This window comes from Anabrus simplex, chromosome 1 (assembly GCF_040414725.1).
Source record: "Anabrus simplex isolate iqAnaSimp1 chromosome 1, ASM4041472v1, whole genome shotgun sequence".
NCBI lineage: Eukaryota > Metazoa > Arthropoda > Insecta > Orthoptera > Tettigoniidae > Anabrus > Anabrus simplex.
This window is the reverse complement of record NC_090265.1, coordinates 316,287,826-316,299,956: the sequence shown is the minus strand read 5'-3', so window position 1 is coordinate 316,299,956 and position 12,131 is coordinate 316,287,826. Positions and strand designations below refer to the sequence as shown.

Here is a 12,131-nt window from a genome sequence, read left to right as displayed (position 1 = left end):
TCTTTCTAGTGGTGTATTAATTATTTGTTTCATTCCAACTGGGCTCTCGTCAGCTGCCGCCTGATCAACAGTCTCCTGTAGTGTCTGAATATGTTCCCCCTTCTCAAGGTTGTCACTACAAAGTGTCCTGATTGCTTCTTCCGAACTACAAGGTAAAGGTGTGTCTGCTATGCTGTCAGCTAGAAGGGAGGTGTCTTGAAAGTCTTGTTGTTGTTTATGCGGAGTGTGAGTAATACTCTCTAATACGGTTGGGTATTCTGGCGAGAGAACGCTGACTTCTGCATCTGTTGTGTTGCTTAGTGTACTGCTCCCATCAGACTCGGCCACTGCGGAGCTGTATGTCTGTTTTCTACTCAGCGCGGGACGGGCTTTCCTATTGGGACAATCGATTTGAAAGTGTGTAGTTTCTCTACAATAGAAACATGATTTTGATTGTCCTTCGTACGATAGTAGAATTCTACAATCATTCAGCATAAGCTGAGACGGAATGGGGTACTTAAGTTCTATTTTTACAATTCGTATGCCATTACTTACATCAGAAAATTCGTAGGCTTCATTCCACCGTTCTTCCTGGATGACTTTGACTACTCCATACGTAGAGAGAACTCGTGCAAGGCGATCGTTGCTTATTTCTGGAGGGAGGTTGAACACACGTGCGCGTTTAGTTAAAGTGTCCGCTGCCGAAATCGTTACTTTAGTGGCACCGCCATTAGCTAATAGAAAAGTTTTCACTCCTTCGTGACGTGCTAGAAGGTTTTCATAAAGAGTCACAGATACTAGTTTTATGTAAACAGCATTTTCCCCGTTATTTAACTGTATGGCAATCACTTGGTCTCTGTTAAGTTTGAGTTCATGACTAATCTAACGATGGATTTCTAAAGGTGAAGGCCTGTTAATCCTGTCTTCGAAAACACATTTTATAGTGTTCTTCCTGATACTTGCCATGATTGTACGTACAATTTTCTAAGGACTACACAAAATATGTGTTAGTAACACACACCTGTACTACGCGATAACCACACAGTACCGACACGCCGCTTGCCGTGTTACCTCGGCCGAGGTTACGCACGAACTGATGTTGACCACAACTGACTATCACACAAAACAAGAAGTTCAAAGAACAAAGCAAACTAAGATAAACCACTCGATTCAATTTACCTGAGTTACCAACGCATAACCTTAATGTTATTTTCTTATAACTAATACAAGATATAATACATGACAATTTATTTTTTAATTTTTATGAGAAAATCACAACATTTCAACACTCCCCCCCTTTCTCAAAAAATAAAAAAACTACACTTCAGTCAATTATCCTCTCATTGCAATCCTATACACCTACAGAAACTCCGTCCGTCCGTCCGTCCGTCCATCGCCGTCTTGGTCTCTCTCTACTTCTTTTAGCCTCCATTAATGAGTCCATTTTTCTCCTATGTAGCTGATACTCACCCATTTGTTTCACATGATCTCACTACCGGTTTATGCGAGAGCTTCATCCTTCGAGTTAATTTCGAACAGCCTTTCTTCTCCTTCTGAGTACCTTCCTACGATTGTTCCCACCTGTTTGTACCAACAATCATTCTCGCTACTTTCAAGTCAATTACTTTTAACTTATGAATAAGATATCTTGAGTCCAAACAGCTCTCCTTGTTAAAGGAGAATTCATGATTTAGTAAAAGGTTTACTAGACATATTATTTCATCATTTTGTTTTACGTCGCACCGACACAGATAGGTCTTATGGCGGTGATGGAATAGGAAAGGGCAAGGAGTGGGAAGGAAGCGACCCTGGCCTTAATTAAGGTACATCCTGGTGTGGAAATGAGAAACCACGGACAACCATCTTCATGGTTGCCAACAGTGGGGTCACACCTATTATCTCCTGAATGCAAGCTGACAGCTACATGACTCAAACCGCGCAGCCACTCGCTCGGTAATTCATAATACAATTCGTGTATATTTTTGTGGGATTAAAATTTAAATCTAGAATTATCAACGTTTTCCATTTTTTTTAGCGTTCTAACTACGCTTAAAATTAAGTTATAGGCTACTAATACAGTATAATGCCATTAAGCGTCGCTTCAGTTACTACAGATATTAAGGGACATCCGAGTTGTTCTATTGACGTTGGTCCTTCACATTTCATCAGTCTTAAATGCTGACCAGCTACGTCAGGGTCTCACCCTATGACCTTTACGTTAGACTGTGAGCGCCTATGTACAATTTATTATTAAATAGATAAGATATAGACCACCATTCCACCTTTAGTACAAGGATCTTTCACAAGCATTATAATTAATAATAATAATAATAATAATAATAATAATAATAATAATAATAATAATAATAATAATAATAATACAGCTCGAAATATGAACTCACCCCTCAGTTCTCTTTTTGAAAATGGAATTTTCATTTTTCCAGTGTGATGTTTATCTGTTCACAACAATATCTGGATGCCTGTGAACTGCCATTGAGACCAATGATTCTTGGTGAATGATGGATTAAAGGGTTACTGCCACGCACTTACATACTGCTGGAATGCTGTCTTCTGGAATAAAGTAATGAAAACAGAACGCATTATTATTACATAAAAATATGAGTACAAAATTAATGCCATACACATTCAAGCTTATTAACCTGTACAATTAGAGAAGACGAACTTTAATTCTATTCCCAATGGGAATAGGGTACGCTATCAAAATCACAAAATTAGGAAATTACTACAAGCTGTACGGCGATTACCTTCCTGCCTGTCAGTCTAATGATGTGACCGGCGCATGGCTGTGTTGCCATGTCTTGTTTACTTCATATGATTTTCATCATGCATTTATTAATAAATTTAGTCACATTAAATCCCAAACAACAACAAATCCCCTTCAATATACTGTAGCTATCCTTAGTGTACCGAAATTACTTTTAACAAGAAATATATTGTTATATGAGTGCTCTGGTGCATCGTGAGTAAGTCTATGCCCACTAGATAACAGCCTAATGGTTGTAGGGCTATTTTGTCGCCTGTTATGTAAAAAGAAGCAAGACATCACTGGTATGAGTCCATTTTTCTCCTATGTAGCTGATACTCATCCATTGTTTCACATGATCTCACTACCGATTTATGCGTGAACTTCATCCTTCGAGTTAATTTCGAACAGCCTTTCTCCTCCTTCTGACTACCCTCCTACGATTGCTTGCCATCATGTTATCCTTACCTGATTTCTTTGCTAGATTCAATTTCCTAGTGGTTCCTTCAATTTCTCCTTACTTCCACAGCCATTTCTAACTATTTCTTTCCAATCTGCACCTCCTTATTAGTGTCTTTATTTCTCTGTTATTAGAAAGCGGGTCATTATCATTCCTCACCACCTTTAAAGGCACAATCGTATTGAAAACGTGGAATAGAAATATAAAAAATACAAATGTGTAAGCATATTACATACCACTTAGTCGAGCAGCTCGTCTTCTTTCTCCCAAGTCTTCCCACCCCAAATTATGCAACATTTTTATAACGCTACTCTTTTTTTTTGGAAATCACGCAGCAACTCTTCATTCATTTGGTATAGTTCCTTCATGCAAAAGTAATCAAGTAAGTACTTCAGATATGGTACTATATCCCAACAGATTGACTTTAGTATATGCCCAGAAATTTTATCAATTCCAGCTGATTTTGTAGTTTTCAACTTTTGTATCTTATTGTAAACGTCATTGTTATCATAGATAAATTTTAATACTTCTTTAGCATTAGTAACCTACTCTATCTGGACATTGTCCTTGTAACCAACAATCTTTACATACTGCTGACTGAATACTTCTGCCTTTTGAAGATTCTCACATACACACTCCCCTTGTTCATTAATGATTCCTGGAATTTCCTTCTTGGAACCTGTTTCTGCCTTGAAGTACCTATACATACCCTTCAATTTTTCACTAAAATTTGTACGACTGCCAATTATGCTTGCCATCATGTTATCCTTACCTGATTTCTTTGATAGATTCAATTTCCTAGTAGTTCCTTCAATTTCTCCTTTCTTCCACAGCCATTTCTAACTCTATTTCTTTCCAATCTGCACCTCCTTATTCGTCTCTTTATTTCTCTGTTATTAGAAAGTGGATCATTACCATTCCTCACCACCTTTAAAGGTATAAACCTGCTTTCACATTCCTTAACAATTACTTTAAACCCACCCCAGAGTCTGTTTACATTTTCATCTATCGTTTTCCACCGACCAGAGTTACTTTTTAATAACTCCCTCATGCCTGCTCTATCAGCCATATGGTATTGCCTAACAGTCCTACTTTTAAGACCTTCCTGTCCACCACATTTATCCTTAACTGCGACAAAAACAGCTTCGTGATCACTAATACCTTCTATTACTTCGGTTTCTCTATAGAGCTCATCTGGTTTTACTATCACCACGTCCAGTATATTCTTCCCTCTACTTGGTTCCATCATTTTCTCAATCAGCTGTCCTTCCCATATAAACTTATTTGCCATTGGTTGGCCATGCTTCCTGTCATTCGCATTTCCTGCCCAATTGATATTTAGTAAATTCAGATCTCCCGCTACAATCACAATCCTTTCCGTGTTGTTTCCCACATAGCTGATTACCTTACCGAATAATTCTGAATCAGCGTCAGCGCTACACTTTCCCGGTCTGTATACTCCAAAGGCATCAAGTCGCCTATTGTCTTTAGAGATAAGCCTTACACCTAGAATTTCATGTTCGTAATCTTTAACTTTTTGTCTTCTTCTTCTTATGACGCCGTCTCCCTACGAAGGTTGGCGATCCAATTGATTATGAATATTACCCCTGCTACTTTTCTTATCCTATCTCTACGATACACACTCCAGTTTAGTAAGAAAATGTCTGCATCCATTATATCATTTCTCAGCCATGATTCAACTCCTATTACAATATCTGGTAGGTATATTTCTATTAAATTACTAAGGCAATCTGCAGTAGAAAGTAAATTGCTGTACACATGAGAATAGCGGAGTTTGTGTGTTATTCGTAACTGTGACAAGAGTGCTTAAATAGTTAAATTAGTAGGCGGTAAAGTGTGTAGTGAATGAGGAAGAGAGTTATTGTAAATTGGATAGGTGTTAAGGATAAAGCTAATATGTGGAGATGGATGGTATATGAGCTGAGGGTCCAAGTTAACTGAGATTGAATATGGTTTCATTTAATGTGGTGAGTTGTCTGGTTTCTAAAGATAATGAATATAGTGAGATAATAGAGTTTAAATAGTGGTCAACAGTAACGAAACGTAAGGTGAAAAATTGCACACCGGCACTACAGTCGAGGTAATACGAAGCCAGGTTTGCAACTTAAGTAGAAAAATAGAGAGGTCAGTGTTCAAGAAAGAATGCGCAGAGTGCGAACCCGCCCGGAAGTGATATACTCTTTGTTTAAAGTGCAGATGCAATCCGACACACCATTGTACTCTACACAGTAATATGTTACCAGTTTAGATTCTCATTGCCATACTGCCATACTGCCTTATACTAGGGCCAAAAGACCATTCTGCCTCATTGCCATTTGATTATTATTATTTACATCAATATTGCTTTTTCCCGTGTTTTTGTGTTATGTTTATTTTACGAGAATTATATGTGTATGTAAGTTTAAGCTGCCTAGGTTGGGCATTATTATTTTTCTCCTGTAATAGATCAATAAGGCTTCAATGCTGTAGATCTGAGGAAAAAATAAAATCATCTATCTATAACCCTTCTAAGCAAATTTCCTAACTTATACGTGCCACTGCGGTTTAAGTGAGGGCCATCTGAGCGCAGATCCCTATCTACTACCCACCCATTAGGATAAAGAAATCTCACTCCCTGTTTCCCCACATACCCACTCCATAGTCTCATTTAAATCCCCAATCACCTTCCAGTTAGTATCCCTCCTACACATTAATTCACTGATAACAATTTCTGCTTCCTTATACTTCACCCATGCTGCATTTACCAGATCCCACACATCCCCAACTATGTTGGTACTTATACCCGCTTGCCTTACATTGTTGGTACCAACGTGAAACACTACCACCTTATCTTTTCCCTCCTCCTTCTCTTCTACTTTCTTCAGCATCTGCCTCAACCTAATTCCTGGATAACGCTCTACCCTGGTTCCGTTTCCTCCACACACTTTCCCCACATGTCTAACAATGGAATGCCCCATGACCGAAGCCTCAACCCTACCCACCTCATTTGATTCCCTCCCCTCCTGCTGAACCCTATCTTTCCTGACAGCTACAGAAGATCCTTCCTCCTCCCTTTTCTCCCCCCTCCCCCATGACCCTGTTCCACCTGTCTTTTCCTATTCTCTACTCTACATTTCCCTTCCCTACATTTTCCCTTCCTCCTACTTCCCCACTTCTCAGCAACAGTTCCCCGCTCCCTCATCTCCCTTCTGTTGTTCTACCTGCAGTGACTCGTACGTATTTCTCAGACACCTGTCCTGAATTCTGATCCTGGATAGAGCTCTTAGCTTGCAATCTCCTTCCCCTTAGAACATTCGACCACCTGTCTTCTACAATTTCCCCCTTTCCTTTCCGTCCCTCTTTTATACCTACTGTCTCCTGTATATTGTTTAAGGGAGGCCTACTTTCCTTCCTTTCCTCTGAGAGAATCCTAATTACCTTCCTCAAACTCTTCAACTCCTCCCTCATACTTCTTAATGTCTGGCCACACCCACAGTTCCTACACTTGCACTTCTTAGCCATTCTTTATGGAAAAATGAAAAGAAAAGGAAAAAGAAATAACTTACTATGTGCAAAAAATGAAATGAAAGGAATATTATCTAGGATAGTACACAAAGATCGTACGATAATAAATTAATTAATATACTACTGCACAACAATACTACTTATTCGTACTATATTATGATCCTACAACATCCTAATACTGAATACCGAAAGGAGTACAAAAGAATTACCCAATTCTAAATTGCAGTTAAACCTAACCTAATTACAAGAACAGAATTCTAGTAAGAGAGTTTCTACAGATACGTCTACGATACTACACAAATATTTTGCAAGAGAATAAGCGTGCTAATTTCTAATAAGATACTACAATACACTACAATAATTTTAAACTACGTTCAGACGTATCCTAATTACAATATGTTACTACTAAGCACAAACAGAAAGGAAAATGCAAGTTTGTAATTCGCAGGAACTACTCAAAGATTACCAACAAAGCTAAATGCGTAGACAGATTATTATTAGTACTATTTTATCCTACTATGGTCCAATAGGTACACACGAAAGATACAAACACAAAGATACACACGAATATAGCAGGCAAGATACTATCTAAATATACCGTATTTACACTACAATTCTCAACTGAAATGTTTCAATCATTTTTGTATTGATATTGTACTTTATTTTCATATTAAAGTTTGGCATTATTCCTTCAATGTTCGTACTGAGAATTGGATTTGCACCTCTCAAAAGCAATAAAAATAATTTTAAAATTATTATTTGTGGTTTTTATGTGGAAGATGGTATTCAAAGTTTCAAAGTTCACTCCATTTGATGTATCAAGGGAACTTCTGCAATAATAACAAAAGTATTTCTTTCATAATCTATGAATTGCATTTTGTATTTCCGTTCACTGAAGTGTGCATTAGCACTGGCAGAAGCGTAAAACATAGATCGACATTTTCCATCACCTGGACAGTTTTCCTTCTCTTGTTCAATTTAGACATTGTCAGAAATCCCCTTTTAACATCAAGCATTTCAAATAATGACCAGAAGTTAGACTTCTACCATCAAATTGATGGGGTGTCAACAAATATACCTCGCTCTGACAACCTCTCCACTTGGGAGATTTCAATGCCCGAGTTGGTTGAGACTCCGTACTCTCGCCAGGAACCATCAACAAAGAGTGCATACGGTTACTATAATGGAATCTCTTGCTTAGTAAATGTTCATGGCACAAATTCATAATAAAAATACACTCTTTCGAGGAAAGAATTTAGAATGTCATGGCAACACTCTAAGCCAAAGTACCAGCATCCAATTGATTAACAATGTGCTCGAGAGATCAGCGAGATGTGCGAATTATAAACAGCCATAACAAGTGCCGATGACTGCTGGACTGGCCATTGATCAGTATGGTCTGCATTTTCACGAAAACTCTGGAAGCAAAGGGAACACGTAATGTGCAGCTGAACGTCTTAAAGGTGAGGAAACTGAAGCAAACTTGCAGACTTCTGAATGAAAATCTGTTATACAAATATTCAGATGGCACTCAGCAGCACTGGCCACTATTTACAGTAGTGGTACTTTTAGCCTGTGAATAGTGAATCGGTATGATTCGTCAAAGGGAGCGCTTGAGCCGGTTTGATGAAGATGATAAATCCAAAGCATCATTAACAAAAAATGAGAAAAAGCACAGCACTTGGCAAAGTGATCCCCATTAAATTGTAACAGACTATAATACTAAGAAGCCAAAGCTGAAATAGGAAAAAGAACTCAGACGCAGAAGAACTAACAGTAGACTGCAAAATCTAGCCAAAGCAACAATACCAGAGAATTCTTCTGTGATACCACAACTGTCTGTGTCCCATCAACTCAAAGTCGAAACCCTCTAATTATGATACTCTTCATAACATACGCGCTGCGGGTCAGTATTTCTCCAGAAATATTATAACAGAGTGGTTTACCCAGGCGTAACGACGATGTAGTATCATCAGTTCAATATTTCAATAATTAAACGAATATACTAAAACAAAAAAGGACAGTTATTTTTACTGGCTACTACTACTGGTTTGTACTCATCGTTGTACAACTTAGTCGCTCTTCTGGCAGTGTTTAAAACCTCACTTGAAAGTTCAATTGTCTAATTTTATTGCGATGCAAGTTAGACAGTTTTAATTGATGAAAAAGTATCATCAACGCTAAGCTGGATCTGAATTCGATTGACGACAAAAACCGATAAATACAGTAATAACAATGAAACGATAGATTCAGGTGTAAGTGGCATTCAAGCAGGCCAAGCGAGGAAGAACTTGGATTCATATTGACTTTGCTGCACGCCTTCACGTGTGATCTATATACGTTTGTTGCTTTTTACTTAAAATGTGTGAGTTTGCAGGTTATTTGCGTGAGAGGTAAGACGATGTTTGAGTGCGTGTGACTCACGTGTTTTGCATGAGAGTTGACATATCTGCAACAAATTTTTTTTTATTTTTGCTATTTGCTTTACGTCGCCTCGACACAGGTAGGTCTTATGGCGATGATGGGACAGGAAGGGCCTAGGAGTGGGAAGGAAGCGGCCGTGGCCTTGATTAAGGTACAGCCCCAGCATTTGTCTGGTGTGAAAATGGAAAACCACAGAAAACCATCTTCATGGCTGCAGAAAGTGGGGCTCGAACCCACTATCTCCCGAATACCGGATACTGGCCGCACTTAAGCGACTGCAGCTATCGAGCTCGGTTGCAACAATTTCAACCATAACAGCCTCAAACAAAACCGCACGCTAAAACTACAACTTTGTTGCCTGAAAACATTATACAGTTTATCTTGACTCTTAAATACACGGCCTCCTAGGAAATTGATCCCCCTCATATACGTGGCGTGATCTCTACTTCTGAATTAAGAAAGTATACACATGTACGTCGCACCACACCTAAATAGAACAAGGTAATTTCATGGAACTGTCATTCAGTCCGAGCGCATAAATTTAGTCTGCAGACACGAATGCAACATTACTTCGTTTTGATGTGTGTAATTAGCGAAACCTGGCTGAATGATGCCATCCCTTTCAGTTCCCAGGCTAAAATTTTATAATAAATTAATGTAAATATACAAGGTGTGGAAGGTATTAATAACCTGTCTTTACAAGTTCCCTATCAAAAAACTATATACCTATATAATTATAAAGAATACTATTTCCTATTTCTCCCAACCCAGATACGAAACAAAATAATCCTAACCTGTGTAACATACAGTACGTAATCTACCGAACACCAACAGAACTACTCAACGCAAAATAATAAAAAAAAAAGCTCTCTAATACTGATTACTACCGACAAACACCAGCAACGACTGTTTAATACATTAAATGGATCACTCACACCAGAACACCATCAACAACTGACCGTTCACTAGTGCGTCGAGCAATGGAAGTGGCTAGAAAGAAGAAAGAGATTATTATTATTATTATTATTATTATTATTATTATTATTATTATTATTATTATTATTATTATTATTATTATTATTATTATTATTATTATTGTTGTTGTTGTTACGGGGATACCGTGGATTACAAAAGTGAAAAAAGTGCGGGCATGAATGGGTGGATATACGAAAATCAAAAGACTGATTTAAAACTTTAAGATTGGCAGTTTTATTTCTTTCCTGGACCTTTCCTTTTTTTCTTTTCAAATCTTAAATATTTACACTTTGCTCAGCAAATAACTATAAACCAGGGACGAGGATAGCTCGTAATTTGCGTGACAAAATTATAAAAAACAACAAGTATTTACAACATGAGCTTGAAGCTCCCAAATTACAGAGTTTACATGAGCACAACTGCTCCCTTTTAACCAATTGTCAAGAAGACAGATCTCCCAATTACTTTTACATCACTAGGAGATAGAGTCTCCAAAATATGCAATATTACAAGAGCACCTTTGCTCCACAAAATTATCTAGGAGACTACTCTCCAGCCTTCCAAAGGCACCGTTCAACCTTTACATTACTAAGAAGAGCGTCTTTGCTCTATAAATTTACACTTAGGTATCTATTTCCGAAAATTCACACTTTCCAGGCTCACTGTCTTAAATGTTCAACAGTCCGATATCTTAAAGATAAAATGAATGAAATCGAGTTTCACAGGGTTAACGAGAACCCATACCACAAGGCCTTCGGTAAAAACAAAAGGTTAAATTACTGGCCCAAAAACCAAAATGGAAAGGAGACGAACTCTTGCACGCCTAGAAATTTACATTAAATTTGGGCTTATGGCCCGACGTTACAGAGGCTAAGCCTATACTACTCAGGTGATTATATGGAGAAATATATATGTTACATAAATTTACAAGATAGAAAAGTTTACAAAATCATAGTCACCTCAAAATCAAGTTGAGAGGGAACACGAGAGATTACATCACTCTCTATTCCCTGATTTCAGATAAGATGTTTCGGTTTGATTGAAATTTACATTTAGAGTTTAAAATTTACATTTTAGAAAATGAAGTTACATTACTAAAATTTGAAACCTTCCCCGCGAGATAGCATTCAAAGACTATCACTTAATCAAGCAGGAACTGCCATTGCCTTAAGCTGGAGGACCTCTCGAAGACGAACGAGGTGCCCTCCCCTCCATTACAAACACTCTAGACTGGAGCGATCACTAAGACAACCTGGTCCGTAAATCTGCCAGCTTTTATAGTAGAGGGAAAGTTCCAGAAAACTCTGGGCTAAGGCCCGACACACGCCTAATTCTCATTGGATAATCAAACAGACGTCAAAATTTTCTCCTTGGTGAATAAATAAGTACAAAATTTTTCATTGGCCAACATCTTAAGTCATCGGGAAGAGATACAAGTGTTGTAAACTTCGGCACACCGAAAACAAAGTATAAACAATTCAGTTTAGGAAACCTTAACACACAAAATCTCTCTAGAATTGTAATAGTTTATCTCCACACCAGAGGGCACAACGTAAGTTTATAGTAGCGACATCTGTTGAGAAATGTTCAAACTTCTTGTAATAGTCATTTCAAATTTTCTTTACAGAGGGCCTTACCCAAGGCGCTTAATTTAAATTAACGGGCGGGCGTACCTCCGGTACAATTATTATTATTATTATTATTATTATTATTATTATTATTATTATTATTATTATTATTATTATTATTATTATATAATTCGCTGGGGCCATCAAGGACCACGTTAAGTCTTGTTGCATTTGACACTGAACTTGGCCTTCTTTAGAGCCCAAATTTCCCTCATTCTTTGTGAGTGGGCCTGCTTGCGCTCCTCTGTCCAAGGGGCACCGTGTCTTCTCTTCGGTTGCTCGTCTCGGTTTAGCCCGTTCGTCAATATTTTCTTGCGGAGAGGGCGTCTTCAGCTGAGATATGTAGCATTTGCAGGTCTTCTTTGGTATTTCTAAA

At 38.0% G+C, this 12,131-nt stretch overlaps 1 protein-coding gene across 2 annotated transcripts in view; it reads right to left on the bottom strand.

Annotated features, from left to right (window-relative positions):
- Positions 1 to 12,131, bottom strand: part of LOC136856739 (F-box/LRR-repeat protein 3) — a 233,562-nt gene that overhangs the window by 90,633 nt on the left and 130,798 nt on the right. The window contains exon 3 of one of the 2 annotated variants that reach the window (XM_067134819.2): positions 2,382 to 2,550. The gene's annotated coding sequence lies outside the window, so the exon portion shown is untranslated. The remainder of the gene's footprint in view (positions 1 to 2,381; positions 2,551 to 12,131) is intronic. The other variant, XM_067134820.2, reaches the window with a different exon arrangement.